Source organism: Pristis pectinata, chromosome 18, assembly GCF_009764475.1.
Source record: "Pristis pectinata isolate sPriPec2 chromosome 18, sPriPec2.1.pri, whole genome shotgun sequence".
NCBI classification, from domain to species: domain Eukaryota; kingdom Metazoa; phylum Chordata; class Chondrichthyes; order Rhinopristiformes; family Pristidae; genus Pristis; species Pristis pectinata.
The window spans coordinates 43,588,543-43,603,617 of NC_067422.1; positions in this window are offsets into that span (position 1 = coordinate 43,588,543).

Sequence of the window (15,075 nt, forward strand, 5' to 3'; positions counted from 1 at the left end):
ATGTTGGCCAATTATCATATCGCTATTGACTTAGGTGAGGCTGAAGCACACGAGCACGACTCGGTCGTTTCACTTTGCAAACATGTCACTTGAGCAGCCAGCGATCTGCAGTGGGTCAGCAGACAGCCAACAGTACTGTCGACACTACTGCTCACAAAGCTGTCATTTTGAATTCAAACTGATAATGTTTGCAATTTATATTGAGAACTGAACATTGGTTCTCGTCTGAATTAACGACTGATATATTCACAAAATTCGATAACTGCTGAATCCCTCACACATGAGACACTGTATGTCAAGGGATAGCGGACTTCTACCGTTCAAAATGAAGCAAGTGGTCGGCGTGGAACAGTGAAAATGGACAGCGGGACATCGGGGGTACAAAGTGTGAAGAGGCTGCCGGATTTGTTTAAAGAAGGAACAGGAGGTACAAAGAGCGACTACGAAGTATCACTGGCAGATGGAATTCGGGAAAATGCCAAGGTAATTACAGGAATATTCAGAGGAGGAGAATGGATAAGAAAAATGCAGGATTCAGGTGGGACGACAGGGACAATCGTGGAGCCAGGGGACATGTCAATGTCTTCATTTGATACATTTACTTGTACTCAGGAAGGGGAAAAGGTGAAACGAACATGCCTCCTTCACTGCCCCATCGATCGGTGTCGCCGCTTTCAGGCGTGCACCTGAGGTTACCCTGTGCATCAACACTCTGCAAATCATTGCCATTCACTGTCCACATGCCAGCATTATGTGACTTCCCAATGTGCATTTCTTCGCAATCGTCTGCATTAAATTCCAGTTGCCACCGCTCCACCCACATTGTCAGACATTCTGTGTCCCGCTGCATCATCAGAGTAATTGCTTCGCCATCTGCGCCTCCACTAATTTTCATCTCTCTGAAAGTTCACTCATTTTTCCACCCACATTTTCACTCACGTCATTCATATGTATTAGAGTAATCGATGTACCAGAACGATCTCCGTACCCTTCCACTCCCTGAATGCCCGATAAATCTATGTTGAGTAAGTAGAGTGTCCGAGAGTATCTCTCTCTCTCTCTCTCACACACACACTAATACACTGCACACAAGCACACACACACACACACACACACATCATACGCACAGGCAAACACAGAGTCACACATACACACATGCACACACAGACAGACCCACACCACACACACACAGGGAGCTTGAATTGTCTGAAACCAGCAACACTTAAACGTAGAATTCCTCCTGACCTCCGATAATCTCTCTGACCTTTCCAACAACAACATTCCACACGATGTGATCAGTCTCTCAAACCCGATTCTGCTAGAAAATATCTGAAACATACAAAGGGTAGAATTTAAGAAGATTGATTTTCCGTCCTCTGTCCTTTAGCCGGAGGAGAACATTGGTCCGGGACAGAAACAGAAGCGCTCGAGCGTGTCCAGGTGCTCCCATGTGTGTGCGGAGAATGTAGTATTGAATTCAAGGTTAGGGATTTTGGGAAGCAGGCCTGGTAGGCTCAGCCGCATTTGTTGTAATACAAAGAGACTCATGGATGTCAGATGAGTTTTGACCAGGAGTGTTCTCAGGGATTTACGGCGCAATTGCAATCTCATAAATGAAGTTGGGTGAAGGACAGGACGAGCAGCTGAATATCCGGGGCATACAAGTTGTAGTCCTGACATGGCGAGATTCAAAGAAACAAGTACTGCGTTCAAGAGGTATTTGGGCAGATGTTTAAACTGGCAAGCTGCAGAAAGATGCACTCCTGATTCAGGCAAAGGGGATTAGAGTATGTGAACAAAAAAGTTTGAGGTGGGTGCGGTAAGCTGTAGGGCCAGTTCCCATTCTGTGTAACTCTGTGGCACTGTGATTCTTTACCTCTGCTTTTACCACCATTTCACGATGAGCGTTCCAACAACTTTCGATTCTTTGAGGGAAAAAATCTCATCTTATCTCTGTCTTGAGTGAACAACTTCTTGCAGTACCTGATACTCCAGATGTGGTCTTCTGTGAATCAGGCATCAGGATACCCAGATCGCTCTGCCTCTCAGAGCTTGCAGCCTCTCACCATTTCGATAATATAATTATTGTTCTTCCGCCAATATAGGACAAAATCAGGTTTCCTTGATAATCCCCCATTTCCCACATCAGTTTCCACTCAAACTATTAATATAATGTTGTAACCTCCTGATCATATTCACATCAGTGTGTAGTCAACATATTTCTCACACCTGCTCTTGGTGCATTGATCCAAGTCATTTCTTTTCAATGTGAGGAGTTCAGACCCAGTACTGATCCCCATATTTTTATTGGTATTGGAACTGGTATATTATTGTCAGAGAGCTGTTGACGGAGCCAAGTCAACGACGGAAACAGCGACACCCCCCAATGACTAAATTTACACCTCCCACTGCCCCGGGTAAGCAGACAACATAATCAAGGATAGCTCCGAACGTGAGCATTCTCCAGCTCCCATGACGTGAGATCAGTCTCAGGCAACAGGGTGATTCCATCTCGTTGGTGATGCTGGCAGAGTAAATGCAGATAGAATTTAATGGGGTACTTTGCGAGGACAAATAAGGGCAGGGCAAATACAGTGATTGGTCTGGCCTGAGGGATGAGTGAGTAACAGGGAGTTGAAATCGGTTTCTTCTTGTCACATGTTCCGACACACAGTGAAAATCTTAATTTTGCAAATCATCCAGACAGAAAATTTTAAAACATACCTGCATCAAGCAAGTGCAAGAGGGAATAAAATTATAATGTTCAAATTGGTGTTGCAGCTGAGGAAGAAGTACGGTGCAGGTGGTCAATAAGGTACACGGCCATGACGACATCGGCTATGAGACGAAGAGTTCATCTTTTATCCAATAAGAGGTCCGGTCAAGAGTCTTATAACAGTTAGATAGAAGCTGACGTTGAGCCTGGTGGTGCGTGTTTCCAAGCCTTTGTATCTTCTCTCCGATTGAAGGGGGCGAAGAGGACTTTTCCGCACGTCCAAACGTCCCTGAATGTGACAGCACAGGTCGGTTAGATCGAAAGGAAACCAGCCTTCACTGGCTGCTGCAGACAGTACAAGATCAGGGAGAATGTGGTAGAACGTTATTAAATATTGTTCAGGCCACAGCGAGAGAACGGTGTTGATCTCTGGTCGCCACGTTACATCAAGTAAGAGAATGCACTGTCGGATTTGCAAATCAGTTTCCTCAGGATGTTGCATGGAATGTAGCGTTTGGGGATGAGGATAGGTTGGGATTGTTTGCAGGAAAATTTCCTCCAGCTAACAGCAAAGGGCAGGAGGTTTATAGGGGATCTAAAATGATCGGTTTCACCGGGAACGTGTTTGGAATGTGGAATGCACTGCCTGAAGGTGTGGGGAGGTCAAGTGGTCTGAGAAGATTGAAGAAGTCTGTGGAGGCCTGTGACCAGTGGTGCGCCGCACGAATCAGTGTTGGGTCCGTTGTTGTTCATCATCTATATTAATGATTTAGTTGATAATGTGGTAAACTTGATCAGCAAATTTGCTGACGACACCAAGATTGGGGGCATAGTGGATATCGAGGGAGACGATCAGCTCTACAGCGTGATCTTGACCAGCAAGGAAAATGGGCCGAAATGTGGCAGATGCAATTTAATGCAGACAAGTGTGGGGTGCTGTACTTTGGGAGGACAAACCAGTGTACGACTTAGAAAGTGAATGGTGGGGCTCAGAGCGATGTGGTAGAACCGAGGGGCCTGCGAATGCAGGTCCATAGTTCCTTTAAAGTGGCGTCATGGGTAGATAGGGTCGTAAAGAGAGCTTTTGGAACTTCGACCTTCATTAGTCAGAGTACTGAGTTCAGGAGTTGGGATGTTAGTTTGAAGTTGTACAAGACGTTGTTGAGGCGGAATTTTGAAAATGGTATGCAGTTCTGGTCAGCAAACAACAGGAAAATCAACGCATCAATCAACTTGAAAGAGTGCAGAGAAAATTCACAAAAAAAATTGCCAGGGCTTGAGATCGTGAATTACAGGGAGAGTTTGAATATGTTAGCAGTTTATTCCCTGGTGAGCTCTAGAATAAGGGGAGATCTGATCGAAGTGTACAAAATTATGAGCGGTGTCGATAGAGTGAATGCATGCAGGCCATGTCTTCGCATCTTGGGTGATACTAGAACTGGGGAGAGAGGATTAGAGTGAAAAGTGAAACATATGAGGAGAATCTGGGGGATTATTTATGTACTTGGACAGTGGTGCGAGTGTGGACCGAGCTGCCAGGAAAGTGGTAGACTCCGTTCAAATGTCACATTTAAGAGAAGTTTGGATAGGTACATGGATTGGAGCGGATTGAAGGGATATGGTCCGGATGCAGGTAGATGGCACTTGCCAGAACATCAAGTCGTCAGGAACTAGATCGGCAGAAGGACCTGTTCTGTGTTGTGGTAGTCTGTCACTCTAACAGTATCGAGAGGAGCACTGGAACTCCCAGTGCAACGAAGTCTACGGACCAAGTGTGGGTGACTGGAATTTCGGTGCACCGGTGGCCCGCGTGGATCCGGTGGATTGAAGAGTCAAATTAATATACTGTGACTAAGATCATCACTCACATGATGTGATGAATAACATATGCGCGGTACCTTTAAGAGGAGAGTTCCCGGAGCGCTCACTGGAATCAGAGGGACGTTGACTCGTTGATTGAAACCAGGCCCATCCCCGAAGGACCCGCAGAAATACACGAGGCCGTGGGCGGCGGACTAGGGACCTGCAGCTGGTTGGCACATTCATTGAGTGCGGGTTAAACAGCGCTGGCAGATAGAGGGCGAGTTGGTTGCACAGCTTCACTCACTCGGAAGATTTGGTTTGTTGTGATGGACGGGCTGCGGCCTCTGTGTTTGGTCTTTGCTGCGATCTGTTCAGCACAGCCGCCCTCTCTCCTTCTCCACGCCGATAAATGCTGGCTGTCTCCCCAGTTCCGCAAAGCCTGTGGGTTTGCGGGAATTTCCAGCAGCGAGTGTATTGCTGAGAGGCTGCTTCTGTGATGAGAGGAGTGCGGATGTGCCATCGTGTTTCTATTCACAGGACGATCTGCCAGGTGGGTATATTCCCTACCCGCCTATGTTCCGGGGTTGGCAGGTTGACTGTAATTCGGCGGAACTGGCGGTTTCCCCGGTGTGTCTGCTTCCTTCCCGGTGGGGTTTCCAACCTCCTCCCCGGGGAGAACCTTGTGGTGCTGGAGACCGCCCTATCAGGGCACAGTGACTTCCGTAACGGCCTGCTCTACTAAGGGACGGGACTTGGAGTTTGTCCCGTTCTGTGTTGGGGCTTTCCCGTTGTTTCATTCAATCCTGTGGTGTGAAAAGTGGATGGATGGCGGACTGGGTCAATATTCGGCTGTGGCCATTCACCTGTCTCCGAGTACGCTCCAAATAAGTCGTGAGAACATTTCTGTCTGCACCTGTGGGGGAGGGAGTAAGTGACGAGCTTCCATGAATCAGGTACAAGGAACAGGGTGTATGTCTCTCCAATCCTGGGACCACACCTCTTCCGCGCAGCAACTCACCATCTGCCATTGCCCCTCCTGCTGTGTGCACCGAGGACGGACGGGTCCTGATCACTATATCTAGGATTCTGGCGCTTTCTCCTGTTAACTTGAGCACGGTGCATGTGAAGGATGGGTCCAGAGCCGAGTGCCGTGTTCTTCCAGTTCGCGCTCAGCGAGTGTGACGCCACTCAGCTTGTAGGTATTTGGCCGGAGGACCAGCAGGGGCTCTCAGCCGGATGCTGATGGTCTGCTGTCTCCTACAGCTGGATGGAGAGAAGGTTGCGTATGAAACGGACGTATTGGCGTAGTTGGAGACCTTGGATGGAGGTTTGGGATTCGTGAGCTGGGCCGGTCCCGTCAGGTGAGTGTGGGAGCATCGATATCCGGGATCAGAGGTGAGGAGTGGGATTGTGCAGCTGTGTCCGTTCTCTTGCAGGCTCCGTGTGCAGTGCAGTTACAAGGGAAGACATGAGTCCGAGCTACAGGTGACGCCCCGTGTTTACACCGTTGCTTCGCCACTACCTGCTACTGGAGCTGAGAATAGCGGGAGGTATTGAGTGCTCGCTGGTGCCTAGTGTCATCTGCAGGCTCCCTGCAAATAGTGGCTGTGCTTCATCTTTCTTTCTGTAGATGGCTGCTAACGGAGCTGGTACGTGGCCAGTGACTATCCGACCATAAGTGTGCTACGGGATCCCCTGTTCACGGAGGTTCGTACCCTGAACCGCAACAACCCGTTCCTCGTGCTGGTTCTCAATGAGTGCTGGACGACCACCTAGCCCCAGCCGTATTCGAGGCTCCGCTGGGACCCCCTGGTGCACGGGTGATTGGTGGGGAGAAGGGCGGGAAGGGAGCCGCTGTGACGCTCCGTTAGGAGTCATTCCCCATTGAACTGCTCTCTTTCTGTTGGAGAAGATAAAAATGTAGATTCCCACTGACCCTCTGCATGGGCGGAAGACACAAAGATAAATGTACACGTGCACTGAACATCATCCCCCATTGAGCAGACAGTGAGGAAGACAGACATATTCAAGGTTCACCAGGATGAACAGGAAATTTCAGCATGCTCCACGATTCATTATGGTCCAGGTGAATTCACAGTCTGTACACCATGTCCCAGCTTACTCCTCATACTCATTGATGCCTTTTGCAGACAATAATCTGCTACACACTATTGAAATAAGTTCAGCATCGTGGTCTCCACAGCTTACTGTGGGAGAGAATTCCACAGATCCATCGGCCACCGAGAGAAGAAACGTCTCCTCATCTCGGTCATGAACGGCGTGCCCCTGCTTCATAAAATGCGGTCCCTGATGAAGTATCCTCAGTCACGCTACAAGTCCTGCCCACATATAACCTGCCGAGACCTTTCGGACCTGCGTCCATCTCCCTCCATAACAGATATACCGCTTTGGATACCGTTGGGGGAGATGGCTCAACGGAAGATAGTACCAGAACACAAGATCAAGTCGCTCTGCGGCACAGTAGGGCAGGAAAAAGCGTTGCAGAACTATCTTGGAAGGGCATTCCATGGTTAAGGGAATAGACAGGAGCTTCTTTGGCCGCAAAAAGATACCCGGTTAGTGCTCTCTCTCCGTGTGCAAGGGTCAGGGATGTCTCGGAGCGGCTACAGGGCATTGTGCAAGGGGAGGGTGAATAGCCCGTTCTCGTGTTGCATGCAGGTACCAAAGATGTAGAAAAAAGAGGTTAGTTCCTAGAAGCCGAATTTTGTGTGCTAGGTGATAGATTAAAATGCGGACGCTCAGAGTTAGTAATGTCAGGATTGCTGCCTGTGACACGTGTTAGTCAGTGAAGGAACAGCAGAATAGCTAGGACCAATACGTGGTTTGATCAGTGGTGCAGGAGGGAGTGTTTAAGATTCCTGGGGCATTGGAACCTGTTCTGGGGGTGATGGGGCCTCTACAAATCGGACGCTCCACAGCTCGGAAGGACCGGGATCAATGTCCGGGAGGGATTGTTTGATAGTGTCGTTGGGAAAACTTTATCCAAATATGGTAGGGGGTGGGAATCCATGCAGAAAGACGGAGGGAAGCAATTCAGAGACCAAAGCAAGTTAGGAAGAAAAAAGCAAGCGTGGAATACAGAAAAGTCAATTGCAAAAGACACAAAGATTACGAGACTCTAAAAGGACAATGTGTGTAAGGGCACTTTACCTGAATGTCCGTAGCATTCAAAAGAAGGTCAGTGAACTTGCGGCACAAATCAGTACAACGGGGTATGAATTAGTGGCTACAACAGAAACGTGGTTGCAGTGTGGAAAGGATTGGGCATTAAATATCCAAGGGTATCAGGTAATACAGAAGGATTGGCAGGAAGGTCAGGGAGGTGGGGCAAATTCAGAGAAATAATGAAAGACGATCTTGGTTCTAAGGAACAGAATGTTGAATCCATCTGGGTAAAGATAAGGAATAGTAAAGGGAAATAAATCTATGGTGGGAGTTCTCTGTGGGCCACCAAATAATAAAATTACAGTGGCACAGGCATTAAACCCAGAAATATCTGATGCATGTAAGAATGGAACGGAACTTGGGATGGGGGGGGGGGGTTAACTTGCAGAGAGATTGGGCGAATCAAGTTGGTCGAAGCAGTCTTGAGGAGGACTTTATGGAATGCATCCATGATAGCTTTCTTTTCAGCATGTTAGTGAGCCTACAAGGTAACATGCTATCTTAGATCTGGTCAGGTAGAGTGAGACAGGCAAAATTAACGGTGAAATATTTGGGGATCCTGTTGGAAAGAACGATCATAGTGTTACTGAATCTCTCATACAAATGGAGGATGCAATCGTTCGACCTGAAACCAGTGTATTATGCCTAAACCAGGGAGACGAAAACGGAATGAGAGAAGAGTTGACTAGCGCAGACTGGGAGAACAGGCTATGTGGTGGAACAGTCAAGAACAGTGGAAGACTTTCAAAGAGATGTTTCAGTGTTCAACTAAAGTATATTCCAGGTAAAAGCGAGGAGAGGAAGGGAGGGGACAGCCAGCCTTGGATAACGAAGGAAATAACGGAAGACATCAAACTCAAAGCTCATGCACACAAAGTCGCCAGGAGTAGTGGGAAACCTTCTAAAAAAAGAACCACTGAGCAAGCAATAAAGAAAGGGAAGTTAAATCAGAGAAGTCAGCTGCAGAAAATATAAAAACAGATAGTAAAAGTTTTTTTTGAACTTATTTAACGCAGAAAGCATGGCGAAAGTGAACGTAGGTCTCTTTGATGAAGAAAATAGTGAATAAATATTGGGTAATGCGAAAATAGCGGATACTTTGAACGACAACATTGTGTCGGTCTTCACGGTAGAGAACACGTCTGACATGCCAAAGGGGGATGCTATGTATGCAATAGGATGTAAGGACCTCGATCACTTTACGGTAGAGGTAGTGCCGAGAAAACCTGTGGGCTGGAAGTTAGATAAGTTCTCTGGTCCTGATGGAATGCATCCCAATGTCCTGAAAGTAATGGCGGAAGTTGCGCAGAGGCGTTGTGATAATTTACCAAAATACACTGGATTCTCAGCAGGTCCCGGTGGATTGGAGCCCAGCTAATTTCAGGACACTGTTAAAAAAAGGATGTTGGTAAAAGGCAGGTGTCTGCAGGCCAGATAGCTTACCGTCTATGTTCGGGTCAAGACATGAAGCAATCATAAATGAAATAAAACAGCGAGGCATTTGGATCGAAATGCATCCATCAGGCAGACACATCATGGAATCAGGAAGGGCAGGTCCTGTTTGTCAGAATTGTTGGACTTATTTGAGGATATAACGAGCGAAGCGGACAGAGGAGAACGGAAAGATGTTGTATACTTGGATTTCCAAATGAATTCGATAAGGTGCCGCACAATAAAATGAATCCATAACATGAGGATGTATGGAGTTGGGATAATGTGAAGCGTGGATGGAGGATTGGATAACGAAAAGAAGGCAGAGAGTTGGTATAAATGGGTGTTTCTCTGACTGGCATTCAATGATGAGCGGTCGATGCTGGGCCCGCCACTGTTCACGATATACATTTACGCTATGGAAGAGGGGACCGAGTGTAACGTATCGAAGTTTGTTAATGACACTCAATTGAGTGGAAGAGCAAATTATACCGAGGATGTGGCCAGTCTGCAAAGAGATATACACAGGTTCAGCGGGTGGACAAGGGTCTGGCAGATGGAGTAAAATGTTGGTAAATGCGAGGTCATCCACTTTGGAAGGAACATTGGAAGACAAGATAAGCTTATTATTCAAAATCTGAAAGATTGCAGCAAGCTGTTGTGCACAGGGACTTCGGAGTGTTTGTGCATGAATCGCAAAAGGTTGGTTTGCAGGTGCAACAAGCTATCAAGAAGGCAAATGGAATGTTGGCCTCCATTGCCAGAGGGATTGAATTTAAGAGCAGGGAGGTTCTGCTGCAATTGTACAGAGTACTGGTGATGCCGCAGCTGGAGTACTGTGTGCAGTTCTAGTTTCCTTACTTGAGAAGTGGTGCAGAGGAGGTTCACCAGGTTGATTTCAGAGATAAGGGGACAGGGCATTGAGGAGCGATTGATTCGCCTGTTATTATACTCCCTTGAATTCAGAAGAATTAGAAACATGTAACATCATGAAAGGGATAAATAAGATCGAAGCAGGGAAGTTGTTTCCACTCACATGTGAGACAAGAAGGAGAGGACATAGCCACAACACTCGGGGTAATAGATTTAGAACGGAGATGCGGAGGAAGATGATAGGGGGTGGTTTCAGAAGAGACGTCAGGGGTACGTTTTTTTACAGAGAGAGTGGTGGATTCCTGTAATAGTGCGTTGAAAGCAACTTCATTGGGGACTTTCAAGACGGTCTTGGATTGGTACATGAATGAGAGGAAAATAGAGAATTATGGGCATTCTGTAGGTAGGAGGGATTAACTATGCCGGCACAACATTGTGGTCCGAATGGCCTGTTCTTTTCTGTACTGTTCTATGTTCTATGAACTGCTTTTCCCAGAGAGTAGTAAATCTGTGCAGTTCTCTGCCCAGTGAAGTAGTGGAGGCTACCTCATTAAATATATTTAAGCACAATTAAATAGATAGTTGCACAGCAGGAGAATTACGGGTGATGGGGAAAATGCAGGTAGGTGGAGCTGAGCCCACAGCCAGATCAGCCATGATTTTATTGAATGTTTGAGCAGTTTCGACGGGCAAAGTGGCCTTCTCCTGTTCCAATTTCTCATATTCGTTTTGGGTGCAAGGACCACGACGAGGTAAATTAGGAGGTCAAGATTCCATCTTATTGACAGTCAGTTGGTGGCGCTCGATGGACTAAGTCATAACCTGGCTTTGGTCCAGGCGCTTTTCAATCTCTTATTTACCACCCTTTCATAAGTCTTTTACAATAGTGTCACAAGTTTAATCTTGATTTTTAACTGTGAAAATAACTACCAGATCTAAAGCCTCTGCTAATGGTAAAGGTATTGGAGACCAACCTACTTTGGAAGCTATTTCTAATCTGGATAGAAAGTTTGATCGGAGCTTTGTAGAATTGAATTCTATTTTAAAAGACTTTGAAAAAAATACTCTTATCCAGGAGAGTGACAAACAAAGGCAATTAATTACTGAACTCGACCAAACTGGTTAAAGAGAGATGCCAAACTCCACTCACTTGAAAAAGCCTTAATGACGACCAAGCAAAACCTGGAAAAGCAACAACAGAGGATCATCGACCTGGAAGGGCGCAGCAGGAGGAAAAATTTAAGGATCATCAATTTTCCAGAGAATACCGAGACTGGTAACCCTACGAATTCTTCTCTAATCTTTTGGTCGATGTTTTATGTTCCGAAATGTTCCCGCTTTAGCCCATTTTGGATAGGGCTCACTTAGGGCACATTAAGATCTAAACCTGCTCCCGGATCAAAAAGCTCGGCCAGTAATACTGAGATTCCATTTTGTCAGCGTCAAGGAACTCCTGATTAGTACCGCTCGAAGACGTGGAATGATTCAATTTAAACAATGGAAGTTTCGAAGCGTTGAAGATTACACCCAGAAGTTATGAAAGAAAGGCTGACCTACATACCAATTATGGCTCGTCTTTATCAAAGTAATTATCATCCTGCATTATTATTCCCAGCAAGGCTGCGAATTACAATGCCTGATAAATCTCATAAATGGTTTAAATCTATTCAAGAAGCCGAGAATTTTCTTTTGAATTATCTTTTAATTTTAGAAGCTAACAAATTGCGGAAGAGACAGTGTTTTTCCTCTGATTTACTACCTACTTGTTTTATTATCTAATTAATTTTAGATTTAAACCTTTCTTTTATTCTTCTTTTAATACTTTTAATGCTTTTGCTTTGATAACAATTAAGAATTTAACAAAATAACTGATCGTTTGCTTTCTTTTCGAAATAATTATTAAACCGTATTTTTAACTGTCGGCTGTTAACGCCCTATGTCTCTGTTTCAAGTCTCACAACTATGTTGTGAGTTCGTTATCTCTGTTTGTATTCTGTTGTTCATTTTTAGACAAAATATGGGTGGTTTATATTTTTTTTTCAATTTGGGCTACTGCCACCAATATAACAGGGGTTAGTTCAATTAGAGGTTAACTTACCGACTGCCTCTTGGCCAGTTTTCGGGCTGTTGGGGAGGGGTGTGGGGTTGTTTTTACGTTTTATTCTTCTGGGCTAAACTACAAATTTTTCTACATAGTCGTCATATCCGTTTCTTCTTTGATTTTTTTTCACTTCTTCCTGATGGTAATCATCGGCATATATCAAGATTAACCCATTACATACCATATTTTTAAAAATCTGTTAAAATGGATAAGACTATAAATCTTATTTCATAGGAATGTTAACGGCCTAAATAATCCATTTAAACGTAAGAAGATTTTTGAAGTTTTTCATAGATTAAATGCTCAGATTATTTTCGTTCGGGAGACTCACATCAGGAAGAAAGATAATCAACGTTTTTTTAGATTTTGGAGGGGTCTAACAGTTCCATTCGTATTCACAAGCAAAGGTGAAAGGAGTTTCTATTTTAAAGACTCCTCAATTACGTTTGTTCATCATGAGACAATATCAGACCCAAATGGTAGATATTTATTAATTACTGGTCTGCTTCATAATAGAAAAGTTGTTATGGTTAATGTTTATGCACCCAATTTAGATCACCCTGAATTTTTTAAACATCTATTTGCATTTTTTCCTAATTTAAATGAATACAATCTGATTATGGGTGGAGATTTTAACTGTTGTCTAAACCCTCCATGGACAGATCTGCGTCAAATCCTGCACTTCCAACAAATCCGCTGTCGTTAGTAATTCCTTTTTAGTTGAATCTGGAATTTTAGATGTTTGGAGATTTTTTACACCCATATGATAAAGAATTTTCATTCATTTTCTCATGTTTACCATAACTACTCGAGGATTGATTATTTTTTTATTGATGCTAGATTTAGCTCCACTTACTATGGACTGCAAATACGATGCAAATGCCAGTTCTGATCATGCACCATTGAGATTATCAATTAAATTACCAGATGTATCATTTGATGCCAGACAATAGCGATTTCATCCTTCTCTACTACAAGACTCATATTTCGTCCAAATTATCAAAGATCAAATTTCATTTTTCTTTTTAACTAATTTTACTGAAAAAAATTCAAGTGGGATAATATGGGATACGTTTAAAGCATATATTCCGTGGTCAACTTATTTCATATTCCGCTGGGTTGAAAAACGAACTAATAATGAAATACGTATATGGTTGACAAGATTAAAGAAATCGATAAAAAAATATTCTGTAACTCCGAATCTGGAGCTTTTTAAAAAGAGAACAGAACTCCAACTACAACATTGTTTATTATTAACATCTTCAATTGAAAATCTACTACTTAAAAACAGTCAATTTTATATACATGGTGATAAATCCGGTAAATTATTGGCCAAACAATTGAAAGCTACTTTATCTAAACAGTCAGATTAATAAACTTCGTAAATCAGATGACACCTACACGATATATCCTGTTCAAATCAACAAATCCTTTCAAGAATTTTACTCTTCTTTATACCGATCAGAATCCCCTGAGGATCCAAATTAATGTATGAATTTTTACGAGATCTGAAGATTCCCCAACTATCTTTAAATGAACGTTCTACATGAGATGCTCGCATTACGGAGGAAGAAATAAAGAAAGTAATCTTTTCAATGAACTCGGGTAAAGCACCCGGCCCTGACGGATATGCAGCTGAATTTTTTAAAGTACTTTCCTGATGTTCTTGTTCTCTGGTTAGCCAACATTTTTAAAGATGCCCTATCAGTGGGTAAATTGCCACAATCTTTCTATGAAGCAACTATTTATTTAATTCTTAAAAAGGATAAAGATCCCACTGATTGTGCATCTCATAGACCTATTTCTTCATTAAATGTAGATTCAAAATTATTTTCCAAATATTGGCCTTTAGACTGGAAAAGGTTCTCCCACAAATTATCTCTGAAGACCAGACAGGATTTATTCCGAATAGTTATTTACATTTTAATATCAGGAGATGAATATTATATATACCCCTTCATCCCAAATTCCAGAATGTGTTGTTTCTCTAGATGCTGAAAAGGCGTTTGATAGAGTTGAATGGGAATATTTATTCACTACACTTCAAAATCTAATTTTAGTTCCTAAATTTATATCTGCGATTCAAATGATTTATTATGCACCTATGGCGTCAATACTTACTCATAATCAAAGATCTCCTTTGTTTAGGCTTTTTCGAGGTACTAGACAAGGCTGTCCGTTAAGCCCTTTGTTATTTGATATTTCTTTAGAACCCTTGGCTGTTGCACTTCGGGATTCTTCAAATGTATGTGGCATTACTCGGTGGACAGATGATTCATAAGATATCATCTTTACGCAGATGACCTGTTACTTTTATATTTCTAATCCGGACGAATCTATCCGCGCAGTGCTATCACTACTAGATCAGTTTAGTGTTTTTTTTTCTGGCTATATATTAAATTTTAATAAGAGCGAACTTTTTCCATTTAATATGCAAACTCCAATTTATAGCCAATTACCTTTAGATTGGTAACTGACTATTTTATGCATTAGGTGTTAACATTACCAAGAAACATAAGGACCTTATTTAAAGCTAATCTATTGCCTTTAATTGACCATGTTAAACAATTATTCACTCAGTGGAATCCACTGTCTCTATCATTGGTAGGCGAATTAATGCGGTTAAGATGAATATTACCAACATTTTTATATATTTCAAGAGATTCCAACTTTCTGTTGCGAAATCTTTTTTTGACACTATTGATTCTAAAATTCTTTAATATATTCGGCACGGATATGGGCGGCACGGTAGCGTAGCGGTTCGTGCGACGCTAATACTAGCGCCAGCGATCGGGGTTCGATTCCGTCGCTGTCTGTAAGGAGTTTGTACGTTCTCCCTTGTCTGCGTGGGTTTCCTCTGGGTGCTCCGGTTTCCTCCCACATTCGAAAGACGTACGGGTAGGTTAATATGGGTTTAAAAAAATGGGCGGCGCGGACTCGTTGTGCGGAAGGGCCTGTTAACCAC